Here is a 19345-nt window from a genome sequence, read left to right as displayed (position 1 = left end):
TATTTATTGTGACACACAGCCTATTTATTCACACTATGGTCTTTTTCATTTGTATGACCCATCAACTTTAATTCTTTAACTCTATGCAGTTTAAACATTATTTTGAGAAGAAATTGATAGGTCTCAGCAGTCTATCTACAGGGTCCATAGCAAACAAACAAACAAAAAATTAAGAACTCCTCTTCTAGAAAGAGAAGGTTATTTCCCAATGCATCATGTTTATGGACAAAGAATAGGACCATTCACCAAGTGGATAATGTTTCATGTTTCATAATCATCATTCTCTAAGATTTTAAATTGGAGAAAAGGGTTCAAAATTAATTGATGGAAGAAATTTCCTCAAGGAATTACCTTTATCAAGGAATCATAAGATTAGATCGTATCTGATTTTTTAAACAGCAATATTGTCTATAATTTTTTTTTTTACTACAAGAATTGGAAACCCTCCCTTCACATATCTTGAGAATCACCTTTCAAGAGCTTAAAACTGTATTATTTATGTGTACTAAGTTAATATCAGCTATTTTTTCTGTTGTTAAATTTTAGCATCATTTCTAAAAAATAAAGAACATGGTAGACTATGGTGTCAAAATCAAAATCACTCTCTTTTATTGGGAAAAAAGCTTTTTTTAATGAAGGTTTTGGCAGAAGAGGCAACTTGGCATATTGGATAGTAGGTCTCAGTGTAAAAAAAAAAAAAAAAAGGTCCTCTGACACATACTGGTAGGTGTCTGTTCAAATCACTTAACCTCTCAATGCCCTCCAGACCACTTCTCTAAGAATAAATTACACAATTGCTATTAATCTCCACAATGGTTGTTAATCTCCATTTAGAAGGGGAAGTTTCTTTATTACAACCTCCCCATAGGTGTGAAATCATAGGACCAGACCCTAGACCTAATTTTGATTTAAAAAAAAGTCATAACAATTCTTTTCATTTTTTTATCTGTCTACTTTCTCCTTTTAGGTGCATCTTTAAATATTCTTGATGTGACGTGGCTTCATTGGCTCTTTTACCAAGCATCCTGCAAATTTATTTTTCCTTCTACTACTTCTTATTGTTTTATGGTGCAATACTTCTTAATATATTCTGTCTTGCTACTGAATAAAATTTTATATGTGAGTTTATATTCTAAGCCAGTGTTCTCCTTGGCTACCATATTTCTTCCACATGGCAAGGAGGTCAAGAATTTTATAAAATGTTAAGGTTCTTCTGGACTTCTCATTTTTGCAACTGATTTACATTGGTTAAATTTCCTGAAGAAGTGGTAAAAACCTACATCTATTTCTATTCATTTCCTGTTTTTTGGTAACTATAGCTTATTTAAATAAGTTAAGTTTACAGGAATTCCACTGGAATATGCTAAGGAGATTAAAAATTGAAAGATTTATATATTCCAAAAGGAGAAAAACCAATAAAGAAGACTTCTGAACAATTGATTTATTTTAACAAAGTTGATGAAATTATGGGATATAAAGTATAGGAAACAGAGACAATGAGTTGTTAAGTTATTACATCAAATAATAAGAAATGTCTGAACTTTGTTGCCACTTTAGGGCTGAAGCATCAAGTATACATCTAGTATTCTTTTTAAAAAAGCAAGTTATACTTTTTAGGGAGTAGCGGAGATCAATCTCTAAGGAATGTTAAGTTCTGACAGTAGGGAAGAGAATTAGTTATGGAGGAGGATGTAAATTTTGAAAGAGAAATTTTCTTTGTTTTTTAGGTGTGTGGAGGGAACACTTCTCTCCATTTTGCCCTTCTTTGGTCATAACATCTTATAGAAGAACTATTTGCCCAGTAGAAGATACCATATTCATGAGAGAGCAGGCCCAATCAGTCAAGCAAGATATGAGACTAAAAAACGCTTTGCAAGGACAGAAAGTTATCTCTGGCAGTAAATACTAATTACAGAAAGGGACAAGTTCAGGAGCCCGAAGGAGCTCTTTTAGCAATGATGCCCTAAGGGCATAGCATTAGGGAAACATCAAAGGAACTCCAGAGCCCTGAACCATGAGTTGTTTTTGGCCAGTCATCACTAGGAAAACAGGAGAGACTAGAATTCCAAAACTGGGGAACCTTGAGACCCAAAGCTTATGGATAGTAATTAGGCTACTTAATTTCTAAGATACAAATTCTCTTGAAACAATAAGGGGACAAAACCCAGTCCACTCAGTCCTTCTCTAAATACAATTTCCTTAACAGAATCCCATGTTAATATTGATTTACATGATGAGGCTTTTGTAAAGCTTTTTAAAAAATAGTCATAACACTTATACCGGTTGGCTGGTATCCAGAGCTTTTCTCTATTTCTCACTCTGCTGATCCTCTCCCATTAATCAGGCAAATGAAGGAATAAGTAAGATTAAGTCCCAGGCTTTGAGCCAGAAGCTAAAACCAAGAAGTAAAGTCTGTGAGCAGGGCTGGAAGAGGAACTATTACTTGACTCTTAACTTTGGTTCACACCTGGAATTCCTGCTCAAGTTAAACTATGAAGATAGATACTAGAATAAAACAAAATATTCAGTGAAGTAAATGTCACTGAAATGAAATGGCAGCTCAATTCCTAGGTCCTAAATTGAATACCAGTCACAAAATGGCCAATAAAACATAAAGCTAGAATGTTCACTTTCTCAGTTTACATACTAAAGAATATATACATACATAAAAAATACTATACATTTTTGAAAGCTAGAGAAAGCTAGCATTTACTCTAATGCAAGAATAACATGTAAAATCATTAAGGAGACACCCTCAATTTTAAACCACATATGCCCTGGGGAAAAGGGATTCTTGCACTACTGTTAAATATAGGGTTTTCAATAGTCCTGTGACAAAGACTTATCAGGTCAATTCCCTGGGTGTCTTCACTTCGGGCAATTTATTAGCTAAAATTTTGCCCCTTTTCTTCTGCAAATGTGTAGAGGACAGAATGTCACACTTCTTGCTTGTGTGATTATTTGCTAAGTTCTTTAATAAATTTGGCCTTCGATTTCCAGATCCATAACATGAGAGGGTTTGAATAGATGATCTCGAAAGTTGCTTCTAGCTGTACTATTATCTGGGGAAAATGCTTGGACTTCAGTTACTTCATCTTAAAATGAGGGGTTGAGACTAGTTGCTCAAGAATACTAAGGAACCCTCCATTTCTAAATCTATAACCCTAAGCCAGTTATAGTAGCACAGTGCTGGGTCTGAAGTCTGGAAGACACATCTTCCTGAGTTCAAATTTAGTAGCTGTGCGACCCTAGGAAAGTCACTTCACTTTGCCTCAGTTTCCTCATCTATCAAATGAGCTGGAGAAGGAAATGGAAAATCAGTCCAGTATTTTTGCCAAGAAAACTCCAAATGGGGTTATAAAGAGTCAGATGTGACTGAACTGACTCAACAACAAGAAATATTCATGGAGAAGAGTGGTATAGATATAAGGCATTAGTTTATGGAAGCCAGATTCAGAAATTTAGATTTTACTCAGCAAAAAAAAAACAAAAAAAAAACAACAAAAAAAAAAACACTGAAGGTTTTTGAGAAAAGTAGTAACCTAAGCTTCTATACAGAAGCATTGGGTGGAATGTGTAGGACAGATTGAAGGGTCAAAAGAGTAAAAGTATCTTGTTCCTCTGAACTTCTGAAATTCCAATCTTAGTCATGTGGGCTAACTAGGTCATCTGTCTTCTCCAAGTATCACCTTGGAGGGTTTGGACTACAAGTTTAAAAAGGACTCAGAAGATCCAAATCTGAGTTACACCTTGTCCTCTTTGCTAGCTCTGTAACTTTTGGGGAAAACATTTTTTTAACTTCTTTTAGCTTTGGTTTCCTAAAATTGGAATTTTCCCTACCTATCATATAAAGTTGTAGTAAGGATCAGTAAGACAATAGATGTAAAAGATTTTTGTAAACAGATGCTAGAAAAATACAAAAGCAAATTAATAATCATTCAACATAAACCTATTATGTACCATGCACAGTGATAGGCATTGGAAACACAACACAAAATTGAAATAGCTCCTATCCTCAAGAAGCTTAGGATCTACTACTAATTCCCTTCGCAAATGAAGCCCCAAAGGCAGGCACTTTAGAGGGACATATAAGATTTCTGTTCTGTTCTGTTTTGTTCTAGCCTAGTTGATGTTCTCATACCCTAGGAACTTGCGCTAGTCATTTTTTCTTTGTGGTTCTCTATTTCCTTATAGATAAGAAAGGACCAGATGATGTTCAAGGTCCCTTACAGATCTAATGTTGCATTCTGAAATGAACATTCTATATTCTATTAGCATTCTAAGTTTAACATTCCATGTTCCAGACTTCTGGGTCATGTGGCTACCCAGATGGAGAACTTTCTTCAATTCTCAAAGCCACTCAAAACTCTCCAAAATATGAATCGTATTCCAGAGATAAATCAATTCCACCTATTTCCATGTTTTAGGACACTAAGAACCCTAATAAGGTAAAAACTTAACTAGCCGCTAAGCATGGCAATATTCTCTAACTCCCAACAAGTACTCACTCAGCACTATCTCTTCCACAGACCAACTGATCATCAGCTTCTGCAACAGGGCTACACAAACCAACCCATGTGCTTGCAACACAGGTCAATTTTCTACTTTAATAATTCTTTCTTCTTCTCAATGCCTCAGAGATGAGCATTCCAAACCACAAAAATTTTCTTAGGTTGCACTAGCTGCATGACAGTGGGCTCTGTCTTAACAGAACTTTGCAGGAGAGTGGAGGAACAAAAGGAATATAACAGGGCATGTGTCCACACATGTAACAAAGCTCAACTCCCCTCCTCCTAACGCAAACTTCAAGACATAATGGTTAAATTTAAGAATTCCATTAAGAGACAAAAAATTCTGCAAGTGACCACGAGGAAGAACTTCAAATATAATGGAAGGGAAATTATCATAATATGAGGCTATATTGTAGTCACCAGGCTACAGGACACCAGCTACGCTGTTACAGGTGGGAATGGAATGATGTTTTCCAAAGAGCAATGAAGTTCAAGATACATTTCATGGTGAATTTGCCTGCAAATATGAATCTAATCATAAATGAATACAGATCAATGTTCAATAATAAAAAAATCACTCAAAACATTCTTGGAAAGTAAACCAGATCTGAAAAGATTATTTGCTTCTCAAGCATCCTGACAACAGAAATATATATAAAAATACATTAATCTAGAACAACAACAAAGTAAGAACAGAGAGACCATCTTCCCAAAGTTGCAGAGTTCCAGAGTCCAAAACAGCATAAATTTGCTCAGATTTTAACAGCAGCATGCCAGTGTTCTGTGCTGCTGGATCAGAGAATTAAGCAACAGAAGAGTATCATGTGTGGAGGGCTGTGGCATTTCTCTGAGCCTGAGAGAAAGTGCTCAGCATCAACGAGTCAATTCTGTCCTCCCAAGTCATTTGAGACTTAGACTAGTAAACTGAATTGCCTACTTTGGGAAAAGGCTGAGACACATTGAATTCTAGCCCCAGGAAAACTGCCAACAGAGAGAGAAAGGAGTCACTCAGTGAGCAATAGGGCAAAAAAAAAAATTATATATATGTATGTATGTATATAGTTTAAAGATCTTGAAAACAAGTAGGAGAAAACCAACAGGGAAGACATTAACAACAATAACAACAAAAAAAATAAGACTTCTATCTTGTAAAAGAAGCTTATCTTCTAAGCATCGATGAATAAATACTGCAAAAGAAAGGAAATGGTTCAAAACTTGATAAAGTAGAAGATTATGTGGATTTTGAAAACAACAGGGTAATCATAACTTGCTATTCCTGAATGGTTTAAAAGAGAAATGAAAAATTTGAAAGCTAAATTTTATGACTTGCACAGAAATAATTGACAGATTTGACAGAACAGAAAAAACTTTAACCCACAGCAAGGTCATACCAAAGAAACAAAGTAAAAGCAAAGGATACCTGATTAGGAATACAAATACATGGAAGCAAAGGACAGTCTGGAAAAAGAGAAACAAATAGTGATAACATTAAAAGAAATTACTAATTTAAAAGTTCTTTCACCAATAAAACAAATATAGCCAAGATTTAAAGGAAAGCAGATAAATGGAAAAAAAAATTTATAGAGTTTCTGAGATAAAGATCTCACATCTCAAATATATAATACTCATCTCAAATATATAATTTCTAAGAACATGAGTCATTTTCCAATTGATAAATGGTCAAAGGATATGAACAAGCAGTTATTTGATGAAGAAATCAAAAATATCTATCTATGAAAAATTGTCTAAATCATCATTGATTAAAGAAATGCAAATTAAAACAACTTTAAGATATCTTGCATGTATCAGATTGGCTAAAATTAGAATGGGGAAATGATAAATATTTGAGGGGATGTAAAATTGGGGAAATTTTTTAAAGTTTATTTTTAATACATATTGTTTTATAAATTATATTGGGAGAGAAAATGAGAGCAAAAGAGAAAAATCATGGAGAGATTAAAAAAAAACTGAAAAAAGAAGTGAACATGTTAGAATCCTAGTGTTAACTCAATGGAACTGATACAATGCTTATTGGTTCACACATTAGAGCAAATCCTTACAAGGTGTTAAGTCACTAGTATTGATAGAAACAATGCTTAAGTTAACTTTAACACCTTTGAGAATTCACACATTAGCTCACACATTAGTTCACACATTTGGGAAATTTCAGAGTTCAGTATGAGATATCCAAATTCACACCTCCCATAATCCCACTTTCAGAGGAGGAGTCAACCTTTGGGTTCACACCTTAAAGAGATCATATATAAGAAGCTCTTAGAGCTTCAGTCGGTCAGTTCAGAAGATTGACAGAGTGAGAAGAGTCAGTTGAAAAGACTGAGAGGGGAGCATCAGTTGGAGATTGAGAAGCCACGAGTCAGAGTTGAGCTAGAGGCAGAAGCTGGAAGAGCTAAAAAAAATATACATACATACATATATACATACATACATATATATATATATATATATATATAATTTTTTTTGCCCTATTGCTCACTGAGTGACTCCTTTCTCTCTCTGTTGGCAGTTTTCCTGGGGCTAGAACTCAATGTGTCTCAGCTGCAAGAATTCTTGGAACCAAGGAGGGAGAGAGGCCTCTAAGAAAGCTAACCGGGACCAAGGAAAGAGATAAGACTTGGAAGGAGAAAATAAAGGTTTGGATTTTATCAGCTGGCTGCATTTGGTGATTATTACTCTGAACTGAAACTAAGACTGCTTCCAGAAAACCTCCCCAAGAAACCTGCCCACAGAGAACCATCATATTTTAGAAAAAGAAGAACAACACCACATGAACATAGCATTATTAATTTATATTCAGTCTCCTTAGTTCTTTTTCTGGTTGCAGATAGCATTTTCTGTTCAAAATCTAATGGGATTGCTTTGGATCTATGAACTACTGAGAAGAAGGAAGCCTTTCATCACTGATCATAGCACATTCTTGCTGTTATTGTGTACAATGTATTCCTGGTTCTGCTTGTTTCACTCAGCATCAGTTCATGTAAATCTTTCTATAATCAGCTTATTCATTTTTTATAGAAAAATAATAGTCCATTATCTTCATGTATCATAACTTGTTCAGCCATTCCCCAATTGATGGGCATCAACTCCTTTCCCAATCCCTTGCCATCACAAAAAGAGCCGCTCCAAACATTTTTTTCACATATGGGTCCTTTTCCCTCCTTTATGATTTCCTTGGGATACAGACTCAGTAATGGCACTGCTGGGTCAAAGGGTATGCATAGTTTGATAGCTTTTTGGATATAGTTCCAAATTGCTCTCCAGAATGGTTGGATCATTTCACAACTTCACCAACAATGCATTAGTATCAATTGGGAAAAATGTTTAGTGGAATACTGTACTGATCTAAAAATTTAGAGAGCCACATGGAATTGTGCCCAAAGAGTTCTAAAACTGTATAGACTACAATTATGATTGGCCAGCAATCTGCTTTTTGACTAGTAATATGACTATTAGGTCTTTCCCAAGGTGATCAAGGAAAGGGGAAAAGAGCCTATGTGTTCTAAAATATTTATAGCAGCTCTCTGTAATTATAGCAAGGAACTGAAAATTGAGGATATTCTCATCAATAGGGGAATGGCTTAAAATTTGTGGCATATAATTGTGATGGAATATTGTTGTGTTTTAAAAAATGAACAGGTTGATTTTGAAAAAAAATATGATAAGGCTTGCATGAAATAATGAAGAGTGAAATGAGGAGAAACAAGAGAACATTGGATACAGTAACAGCAATATTGATTAAGGAGTAACTGTGAACAACTAATTTATTCTGAGTATTATAAAGATTCAAATCAACTACAAAGGATCTAAGAAGGAAGATGCTATCTATCTCCAGAAAAAGAACTGATAAATAGAAGTGTGCATAGTATGGTTTTACATATACACAAACGCACACATATATATGTGTATGTGTATGAAATGGTCTTCTCTCGTGAAGAATGGAGAAGAAAGAAGAGAGTGAGAGAGACTATTTGGACCTTAAAATGTAAAAAAAAAATTTAATTAAAAAAAAAGAAAAGCTCTACATGAAGCACCCATTCCCCAACTCCAAAGCATGCTTTCCAAGCAACAACAAAAAAATTATTGTCTAAAAATCAGAATTTGTGAGAAAACTTAAAGTTTTCCTTATGGGTCTCCCAGAAGAACATGAAAAGTCATGCCAGAAATAATACAAGAAAATTGACTAGGATTTCTGAAACAGAAAACAAAGGACCAATCGAAATGATCCAGAGATCACCTTCAGAAAAAAACAAAAAAGAAATCTACAAAAACCTAGGGTGCATCAGAGAGAGACTGTGGGAACAGAGTGTGGAACACAACATAGCATTCTCATTCTCTCTGTTATTTGCTTGCATTTTGCTTTTTTTTTCTTCCTTCATGATCTGATTTTTCTTGTGCACGAAGATAACTGTATAAATATATATTCATATATATGTACATATGCATTTTAACATATTTAACATGTATTGGACTATCTGCCAGCTAGGAGAGGAAGTGGGGAAAAGGAGGGGAAAATTTGGAACAAAAGGTTTTGCAAGGGTCAATGCTAGAAAAACTACCCATGCATATGCTTTGTAAATAAAAAGCTTTAATTCAAACACAAACAAACAAAAAAAAACACGGGTGCAAACTTCAAAACTCATAGTGGTTAAATTTGAAGATTCCATTGAGAAACAACAAATTCTGCAAGTAAGTAGGAGAAAGCCCTTGAAATATAAATACAAGATTACTCTATAGCCATCATAAAATGCAGAAGGGAATGGAATAATGATTATGTTCCAAAGAACAATGAAATTCAAGATGCAGCCCAAGGTGAACTACCCTGAAAATATGAACCTAACTACAAATAAAAATGGATATTGAATAATAAAAGAGGCACTCAAAACATTCCTAAAAAGAAAACCAGATTTGAAGAGGTTATTTGCTTTTCAAGTACCCTAGACAACTGAAATACGAAAAAGGTAAACAAATGCATTATTCTAGGATGACAACAACAATAACAAAATAAGAACAGAGAAACCAGAAAAAAACTGCTTTCTAAATATACAGAGAAGAAAAAGGTGAAAGTAGAAGCAAAATCAAAGGGATAGTAGAGAAATAGGCCTGAACTATGATAAACTAAACCTTACAATGTTTCACCCATAGGTGAATCAATTACTAAATTACACAATAGGAGGATGTATAAAAAAGAGGAAAGGTGGAAGAAGAAAGAGAGGAATATATGATATACCCTATCAAGTCAAACACTAACAATGTAAGGAAAATAACTCCTGTAGTTTCTCAGGAAGAAGACCTTGAAGAGAACGGGTAAGGAGACAAAAGGAAGAACTGAAAAAGCGAGGTAAAGAGGGAAACTTTGTTTCATTGATAAGAAGCGATATTACAGATAAATATTTCTATGGGAGAAGAAAGATATCCTACAAAAGAAGACTAACATTTTACAATGCTTATAATTTGCAAAAATTTCTCTCAGAGGAAGAATCAGAGTATTTGATATCCAGAAGATTAAGAGGACATGAACCCAGAAAAATAGGTTGTGAGGCAAATGAGGGTAGAGATAGAGACCAAGAGGAAGGCAACGGTCAATAATTTACTGCACAATCAGGGACATGGGAAAGTTCCTACCAGAAGGCAATATCTACTCTATCATCTGCAGAAATTGATACTTTGAAGAGTGAGGCACAACAGACAAGAGGAGGAGGAAACAAAAGCCAAAATAGGTACCTCAAAAATGTCAATTTTGTGTGGAATACAAAGAATGAAGATTTTAAAAAGCATAAATGCCACATATTAATGAATAAAAGTATAAAGTAAACAAAATAGAAAGGTAAATAATGAATAGAATGAGAAAAAGAAATTCATTTTAGAAAAAGGTGCAGAAAATGGTGATTCTACTTGATTATTTATACACTGAGTGGGGAAAAAAAGAAAAGAATTAAAAAACCAGATAAAACCAAGAAAAAGCAATAATCAAAACTCCAAAAACCAAGGAAAGGGAAACAAGTAATAGTGCTTAAAGATTATTGAAAGCTAGTTGGTGGGAATAAAGCTACCTTAAAAAAAAAAAAAAGCTGAAGAGATACAATATTGTGTTTATGGTAGAAGAAGGAAAAACTCATAATTTGGAGGAAAAAAGTATTAGAGACAAATGGAAGAAAATATAAAACTAATTCTCACATCTTTAAAACATTTTTAGTTCTCAATTCTCTCTTTCCCTCCTGCCCTTTCTCAACTCACTGAGAAGGTAAGCAATGTGATACACATTATACATATATACATATTGTAAAAAAAAAAAAAAAGTAAGAAAAACAAAGTGAAAGAAAATATGCTTTAATGTACAGTCCCAGATTTCAAATTATACTATAAAGCAGAAAGCATCAAAATAATCTGATATTGGCAAAGGAATAAAGTGGTTGATCAAAGGAATAGATTCGGTATAGTAAATGACCACAGTAATCTGGTATTTGATAAACTAAAAGATGCGAGAACTTTCGGGGCAAGAACTCACCATTTGACAAAAAATATTGCTAAAACTGGAAAGCAGTTTGGCAGAAACTAGGCAGAGACTAACATCACACATTATATACCAAGATAAGGTCAAAGTGGGTCCATGATTTAGACATAATGGGTTATATCATAAACAAACTATGGGACCATGCAAAAAAAAAAAATTAGTTGTTGTACCTATGTATAAAGGAAAAGTTAATTGACCAAAAGAGATAGAAGGCATCAGAAGAAGTAAAAATGGATAATTTTGGTTACATGAAATTTTCCTTACACACACACACACCCTTTATGCAATGCATACAAGAAAGTAGGAAATTTATTTTTGCAAGAAACAGCAAATTTCTCTGATCTTTTTTCAAGAAACAAAAAGAATCAACATTAAAGAAATTCCCCAATTGATAAATGGTTAAAGGATATGAACAATCAATTTTCAGAAGAAGAAATTAAAACTATCAACAGTCATATGAAAAATGCTTTAAATTACTAATGATTACAGAAGCAGCTACACCCAAAGAAAGAACACTAGGAAATGAATGTAAACTGCTTGCATTTTTGTTCTTCTTCCCAGGTTATTTATACCTTCTAAATCCAATTCTCCCTGAGCAACAAGAAAACTGTTTGGTTCTGTACACATATATTGTATCCAAGATCTACTGTAATCTATTTAACATGTATAGGACTGCTTGCCATCTTGGGGAGAAGGTGGAGGAGGGAGGGAGGGGAAAAATCGGAACAGAAGTGAGTGCAAGGGATAATGTTGTAAAAAATTACCCTGGCATGGGTTCTGTCAATAAAAAGTTATTTAAAAAAAATAAAAAAATAAAAAAGAAACAACTCTTTACGTATTATTTATATAAGCAAAATAAAACAGAGAGTTTAGGTATTTATATGATAAATTTAGGCTTTAAAAAATCTGATAAGGAAAGAAGGGAATTAAAATCTGGATTATCTATGTTGATTGTTAATAAATGAAATTTGTCAAATAAAAAAAATAAATTACTAATGATTAGATAAATTCACTATCTATATGACAGAAAAGGAAAATGACATATGCTAGAGGAGATGTAGAAAAATAGATACCCTAAGATACTATTGGTAGAGCCTTTCTAGAGGACAAGCTGACTCTGTGTCCAAAAGGCTATAAATACATCTATGTCCACAACTTAGCAATATTACTACTGAGTCTATATCCCAAAGAGACTAATGAAGAGGGAAAAGGGCAAAAATATTTATAGCAGCTTTTTGTGTTGCTGTGAATGGCAAATGAATAGTATATGTACAGTTTTTCAGGTCATCAGGCACGATATAATTGTAAGTTATTATTATTAGTATGTGATGATCATAGTAACATAGCTAATAAATATCAGAGGAGAGTCAAGCCTCCTTCTGTAGACACTATAAAGCATTTTGGTTTATTAACTCTCTGATATCCTTATCATGTAACATTGTGTATTATAATTATCTCCTCTGGTATCCTCATCCTGCTAGAACACAAGATACAAGAGAGCAGGAACCATATCAGATGCAACCTTTATAACTTCCTTGGTGTATGCAGCCCAGCGTCACTGTGTAGAGGAGGTACTTAGTGTGTACTTCAGGTGGTAGCAGCGATGCTATACATGGGCATCTACGTTAGTGGCTTATGGTCACACAGCATTCTTCAGAATGATAAATGATGAAGACTTTAGCTAGATTTAACCTGGCATGGTCTATATGAACTATACCAGTGAGCCTAATCTCTCCAGTTCTTGCCTATCTTCTTGTTTCTATCCACTGCTTCAGCTTATACACACATATGGTATGTGTGTGTGTATATATATATATATACAGAATATTTATTACATATCATATATTTCTATAATCTGTTGTGCATATAACACACACATAACATATGTACATATATGTGTATAAAATATGTATATGTATATGTGTAAATATACATATATACAGTTAAATAGATATATATACATACACACATATCAGCTACATAGCACAATAGAGTGCTGGGACTGGAGTTCAAATCTTCCTGAGTTCAAGTCTGGCCTTAAGACACTTACTAGTTGTGTGATCATGGGCAAGTCACTTAATCCTGATTGTGTCAGATTCCTCAACTGTATAATGAACTGAAGAAGGAAGTGGAAAAGGAAACCCTTTTAGTATCTTTGCTAAGAAAACTCTAAATAGGGTCACAAAGAGTTAGACACGAATAAAAGAACTAAAAAAACCAAAATAAGCAAACTATATTTGTGTGTATATGGATACATATGGTATGTATGTATAGATATATGTATGTATATTATATTATATATATATATATATACACACACACACACATATATAGCACAAATATACATACATACATACATACATATCTAGTTTCCTACTTAACTTTTGGTATCCATTCCATGTAGGGAAAATATAGAGCTTGACCTACCCATTAAATGAATAAATTATGCTTTCAAACACTAAACAGAAATCACCAATCAAATTAGTAAAGCATACATTTGACATGTACTAGATAAATAAACAACAGAGGAAAAAAATCCAAATAAACCATGAAGCAGAACTTATTCATAGCCCCTATAATCAAATAAGACCCACTTTCCACAGATTCACCCACTAGTGGAAGAAAAGCAGCATTTCCCTCGGCAGTTACCCAGGCTTTGAGGTGAAGGAGGGCTGCCTTGGGTTGTGGGCAGAATTGCTCTGAAAGCCTTTCTCTCTCTCTCTCTCTCTCTCTCTCTCTCTCTTTTTATGAAGCCTTTTTCTCTTAAGCCATGAATTGCTAAAAGTCCAGTTCTAAAGCTGTCACTCTCCTCCACCCCACCCTCCTGAAAGCTAAGCTTCTGCAGCTGTCACTGGACCAAGCTCCAAAGCTGTTTTTCTCACTTTGTGGAGGTTCTGCCCTACTTCTTTCTAAGGCAGTTCTAAATCACACAGCCCGTGTCTTATGTTTCCAGGGTTATTCACCATTTACATGTCTCTATTTTGATGCATTTAGATAGCAGTCAGAAGGGTTGCTCCCATAGCTATGAGGCTGTCTGTCCTTATCCCTTTCAATGGAAGGTTTCCCACCCTTTCTTTTACTAATTAAGGATGAATTACTTTCTTTAACATCTATCTCATCTTAGGGACTGGGCAGCATGGTTCCCCCACTACTTGCATTTCATATTGTGAGCTTTTTTCCCTCTGAGTCTAAGGATAAACATAAATCTCTCATCTGTTTCCATTAGGCTTTTCAATTCTTGTAGTGCCTCACTCATACCTTCCCAATCTCCCAAGTCATTGATCATGAAAATTGCCTTAAAGTTTTAGAAGTCTCTAAAAGGAGCCATAAACATTACAGAAAGGGGAGGGCCACAACCTACCATATCAAAAACCAGTGTTTACCAAATCAAACTATACTGAAAATGGTTAATATATCTAAATTACCTTTCAAATATCATTCTGTACTCTACCCTCCCAAAATAACATTTCCCAGAAACTCAGGGGATGGCAGTAAGGAAGAGAAGAATAACAGTACGAGGAGAAGTGGGAAGAGGATAAAGAATCTATTTTAACAATTTATAAGCTTGAAGAATTCGGAGACTTAAGTAGTAAAAGTTTTGCTAATGTGTAAAATTTTATTATAATTTGATGCTAGTCCACAAAACTAGGAACCTCCAGTTTGTGGCAAAAAATAAGAGTATTTCATTCAATAATTTATTTTTTAATCAATTTTTCACCACTTATGTTTAAGAAATTGTGATGGGAACTGTAGAGGTTAACAAAAAATATAACAATCACTGTCTCCAGAGAACTTATAGTCTGGTACAAAAGAAAGAAGAAACCTCCAATAAGAAATGAATAATCACATAATAATTAAATAAGACAATAAATATAAGAAGGCGTATGGGATAATACATTGTTGGGTTTAGAATCAGAAAATCTAGGTACAAGTCCCACCTTTGCTGCTAACTAGGTAACAAGTCCCCCCACTTATACGACCCTGCCTGATCCTATAACTTTTATCAGATTCAGTTTTCTCATTAGTTGTAATATTGGACAGTGAACAAGCTTTAGAGCCAGAAAACAGAATCTTTCTATGTGCTATCAGCCAAATTACCAACTTCCTACTGTCCCAAGAAGTTTTCTTAAGACTATATTATGAGTTATCAAACTGTGCATACCCTTTGATCCAGCAGTGTTACTACTGGGATTATATCCCAAAGAGATCAGAAAGAAGGCAAAGGGACCTGTATGTGCACGAATGTTTGTGGCAGCCCTTTTTGTAGTGGCTAGAAACTGGAAACTGAATGGATGTCCATCAGTTGGAGAATGGCTGAATAAATTGTGGTATATGAAAATTATGGAATATTACTGTTCTGTAAGAAATGACCAACAGGATGATTTCAGAAAGGCCTGGAGAGACTTACACGAACTGATGCTGAGTGAAATGAGCAGGACCAGGAGATCATTATATACTTCAACAACAATACTATATGATGACCAGTTCTGATGGATCAGGCCATCCTCAGCAACGAGATCAACCAAATCATTTCTAATGGAGCAGTAATGAACTGAACTAGCTATACCCAGAAAAAGAACCCTGGGAGATGACTAAAAACCATTACATTGAATTCCCAATCCCTATAGTTATGCACACCTGCATTTTTGATTTCCTTCACAAGCTAATTGTACAATAATTCAGAGTCTGATTCTTTTTGTACAGCAAAATAATGTTTTGGTCATGTATACTTATTGTGTATCTAAGTTATATTTTAATATATTTTAACATCTACTGGTCATCCTGACATTTAGGGGAGGGGGTGGGGGGGTAAGAGGTGAAAAATTGGAACAAGAGGTTTGGCAATTGTTAATGCTATAAAGTTACCTATGTATATATCCTGTAAATATAAGGCTATTAAATAAAAAAAAATTTAAAAAAAAAAAAAAAAAAAAAAAAGACTATATTATGGACTAGTTCCAGATCTACATACGCCAGGTGGTGTCCCCACCATGGGAATTCCTCACAATGGAAGAGTAACAATTCCTGATCCCCCAAATCTAGGAATAATAATAATACACATACTTCCAATCCCACAGTGTTGCTGTGAAGTTCAAATGGAGATAACATAGGTAAAATGCATTATAGATTTTCACGTTACACTGTATAAATGGAAGACATTATTGATCATGATGATACATATGATAAAAGTTAGGGGGAAGAAGAGTGAATAAGCATTTCATAGAGCCTCTTGAATGTGTCCCAAATTGTGCTGAGACCAATTACATTTGGTCTGCACAAATCCTTTAGGGGGTAGGTGTTATTATTATTATTATTATCCCTATTTTATAGTTGAGGAAAACTGAGGCAAACAGAGCCTACGTGACTTCCCCAGGATCACAGAGCTACAAAGTGTCTTGAGATCAAATTTGAATTTAGGCCTTCCTGACTACTAATCCAGCCACCTACCTGCCTAGGATTGTAAACAATCATTGCTCATGATTGACGACTTCTATTGTGGAGATAAAAATGTGTCATGGATAGCTAAGTGGTGCAGAGAATGCTGGCCCTGGCAGGAAGACTCAGTTTCCTGAGTTCAAAATTTATCTCAGATATTTGCTAGCTACCTGATTGCCTCAGTTTTTTTATGTATAAAATGAGCTGGAGAAGTAAAAGGCAAATACTCCAGTATTTTTCCCAGGAAATCAGACACAATCGAACAATAGCAAAACACAAAATGTCCTAATGGAATGAGACTGGGACTTGGGTTCAGAAAATCTGGGTCTAAGTCCCAGCTTTGGGAATAGCTGAGTGATATTGTTACTGCCCCCCTTCTGAACTTCTCTTTCCTTATCTGCAAAATGATCATAATAACATTTTCCTGTTGTCTACTTCATTGTAGTTAGGATCAAATGACATCATGTTTGTAAAAAAACTTTCTCACTAGTAATCTCTGATTATAAATAACTGTAAGTTATTAATTATTGGATCAAAGAAGTGATACAGAAAATGACATATGATTTTAGGGGGGCAAAACCATCGCCAAAGGCTTCATGGAGAAAGTGGGACCAGAGGTAAACCTTAAAGGATGGAAATGAATAGAAAACATAAGTGGAGAGAAGGGGAGAGAGCAATCTGCATAGGGAAAGAGTACAAGTCATGGTTTAGGGATGGGAATGACTCTGGGGCATGTGAGAGACAGAAGAAAGTCTAGTTCAAGTTCATTTAGAATAGTAGCAAGTAATAAAATTGAAAATATTCAAGATAATGTTCAACATTTAGGTTAGATGGCAGCTTGTCTGCTAATTGCCTAACATTTGTTAGTCTTCCCTCCCCTAGAAATTTTTCTCTCTTTATTTTTAGTGGCATTTTATTTTTTTAATTACACATAAAAACAATTTTTAACATTCATTTAAAAATGTTTTGAGTTTCATTACTATCATCCTCCCTTCCTCAATACCCCCTCCATAAGATGGTTAACAATTTAACATGGGCTATATATGAGCTATCATACAAAACATATTTCTATAATAGTCAAGTTGTGAAAGAATATGTAAAAAGATAAAACTCAAGAAAAACAAAGTGAAAATAGTATACTTTGATCCGCAGTTGGACTCTTATCAGTTCTTTTTCTGAATGTGGATAGTATTTTCCATCATGAGTCCTTTAGAATTGTCTTGGATCATTTTATTTCTGGAAAGAGCTAAGTCATTCATAGCTGATAATCATATAATATTGTTGATATGGTGTATACTGCTTGTAAATACTGATTTATTACTTCTTCTCACTTCACTTTGCATCATTTCATGTAAAACTTTCCATATTTTTTCTGATATCCACCTGTTCATCATCTCTTAGCACAATGGTGGTATATTACATTCATATACAACATTTTGTTCGGCTATTCCCCAAATGATGGGCATCTCCTCAATTTCCAATTTCTTTTCACCACAGAGTGAGTTGCTTTTTCTACATGTTGGTCTTTACCCCTTTTTGTGATGTCTTTGGGAGACAGATCTAATAGAAGTATTGCTGGATCCAAGAGTTTGCAGTTTTATAGCCCTTTGGGCATAGTTCCAAATTACTCTCCAAAAAAATACATGTCTTAAATTTTCCCACATCTTCTTCAAATTTATAAAATTTTTTTGTCATGTAAATCAAATTGAGAAGTATGAGGTGATCCCTAGGAGTGTTTTACTTTGCATTTCTCTACTCTAGAGTGATTCAGAGCATTTTATATGACTATAGATAGCTTCAATTTCTTCATTTGAAAACTAACCATGTCTATTCATATCCTCATATCCTTTGACCAATTATCAATTGAAGAATGACTTTTATTCTTAAAGTTTTGGCTTCATTTTCTATATATGAGAAATTAGGCCTTTATCAGAGAAATTTGCTATAAAATTGCTTCCTAGATTTCTGTTTTCCTTCTAATCTTGGTTTCATTGCTTTGGTTTGTTCAAAACCTCTTTAATATAATCAAAATTATCCATTTTACATTTCATGTAAAATGTCTCTTGTTTGGTCATAAATACTTCCTTTCTTTATAGATCTGGCAAGTAAACTATCCCTTGCTCTCTTAATTAGCTTTGTATAATCCTTTATGGCTAAATCATGTACTCATTTTGACCTCGTCTTGATATACAGTATAAGATGTTGATCTATCCCTAGTTTCTGCCATATTGTTTTCCAGTTTTCCCAGTCATTTTTTTCCTATGGTGAGTCTTTATCCCAGAAGCTGGGATCTTTGGGTTTAGCAAATACTAGGTTAGTATGGTCACTTACAACAACAAAAGAGTGTGATAGATTATAGAGAGCCTTGCTTCATTGACAAAGAAGTCAACACTTTACTTGATAGGTATTAGGGAACCATTGAGTTTCTGAGCAGAAGAATAATAATCAGTTCTATGCGTAAGAAAGATATTTTGATAATACATGATAGGTGGCTTATAGGGAGAAGGATGGGGGGGGTAAGAAAAAGGAGATCATATATTGGGAACTAGTGGTGTGACTTTTAACATGTTTTTTAAGGCTTTTTATTAATTTATATGACCTTAGGAAAATCATCATCAACTCTTAGAATGAGAAGAAAGCTTTCTGGTCTGAGAGTCAGTAAAAATCTCTTTGAGCTCTATATTTGCCAATAGCTTTCCATTTTTGTCTCCTAATTCCCAAAGAGGTCTAGAGAGTCTAATGATGATACTGAGCATCTTCTCCCCCAAATCCCCTTTATTTTAATAGGGGGAAACTAGACACAATTATTATTATAATGACAGCAATATCTTGCATTTATTTAGTACTTTTATTTCCAAGGGGCAACTCT

The 19345-nt window shown here is 34.3% G+C and overlaps 1 protein-coding gene across 3 annotated transcripts in view; it reads right to left on the bottom strand.

Annotated features, from left to right (window-relative positions):
* XRRA1 (X-ray radiation resistance associated 1) overlaps window positions 1-19345 on the bottom strand; it is a 122644-nt gene that overhangs the window by 68740 nt on the left and 34559 nt on the right. The gene's annotated exons all lie outside the window — the stretch shown is intronic.

The sequence above is a fragment of the Sarcophilus harrisii genome, chromosome 3 (genome assembly GCF_902635505.1).
Source record: "Sarcophilus harrisii chromosome 3, mSarHar1.11, whole genome shotgun sequence".
Taxonomy (NCBI): domain Eukaryota; kingdom Metazoa; phylum Chordata; class Mammalia; order Dasyuromorphia; family Dasyuridae; genus Sarcophilus; species Sarcophilus harrisii.
Note: the sequence above shows the minus strand (reverse complement) of the source record. Positions and strands in the feature narration are given on the sequence as shown.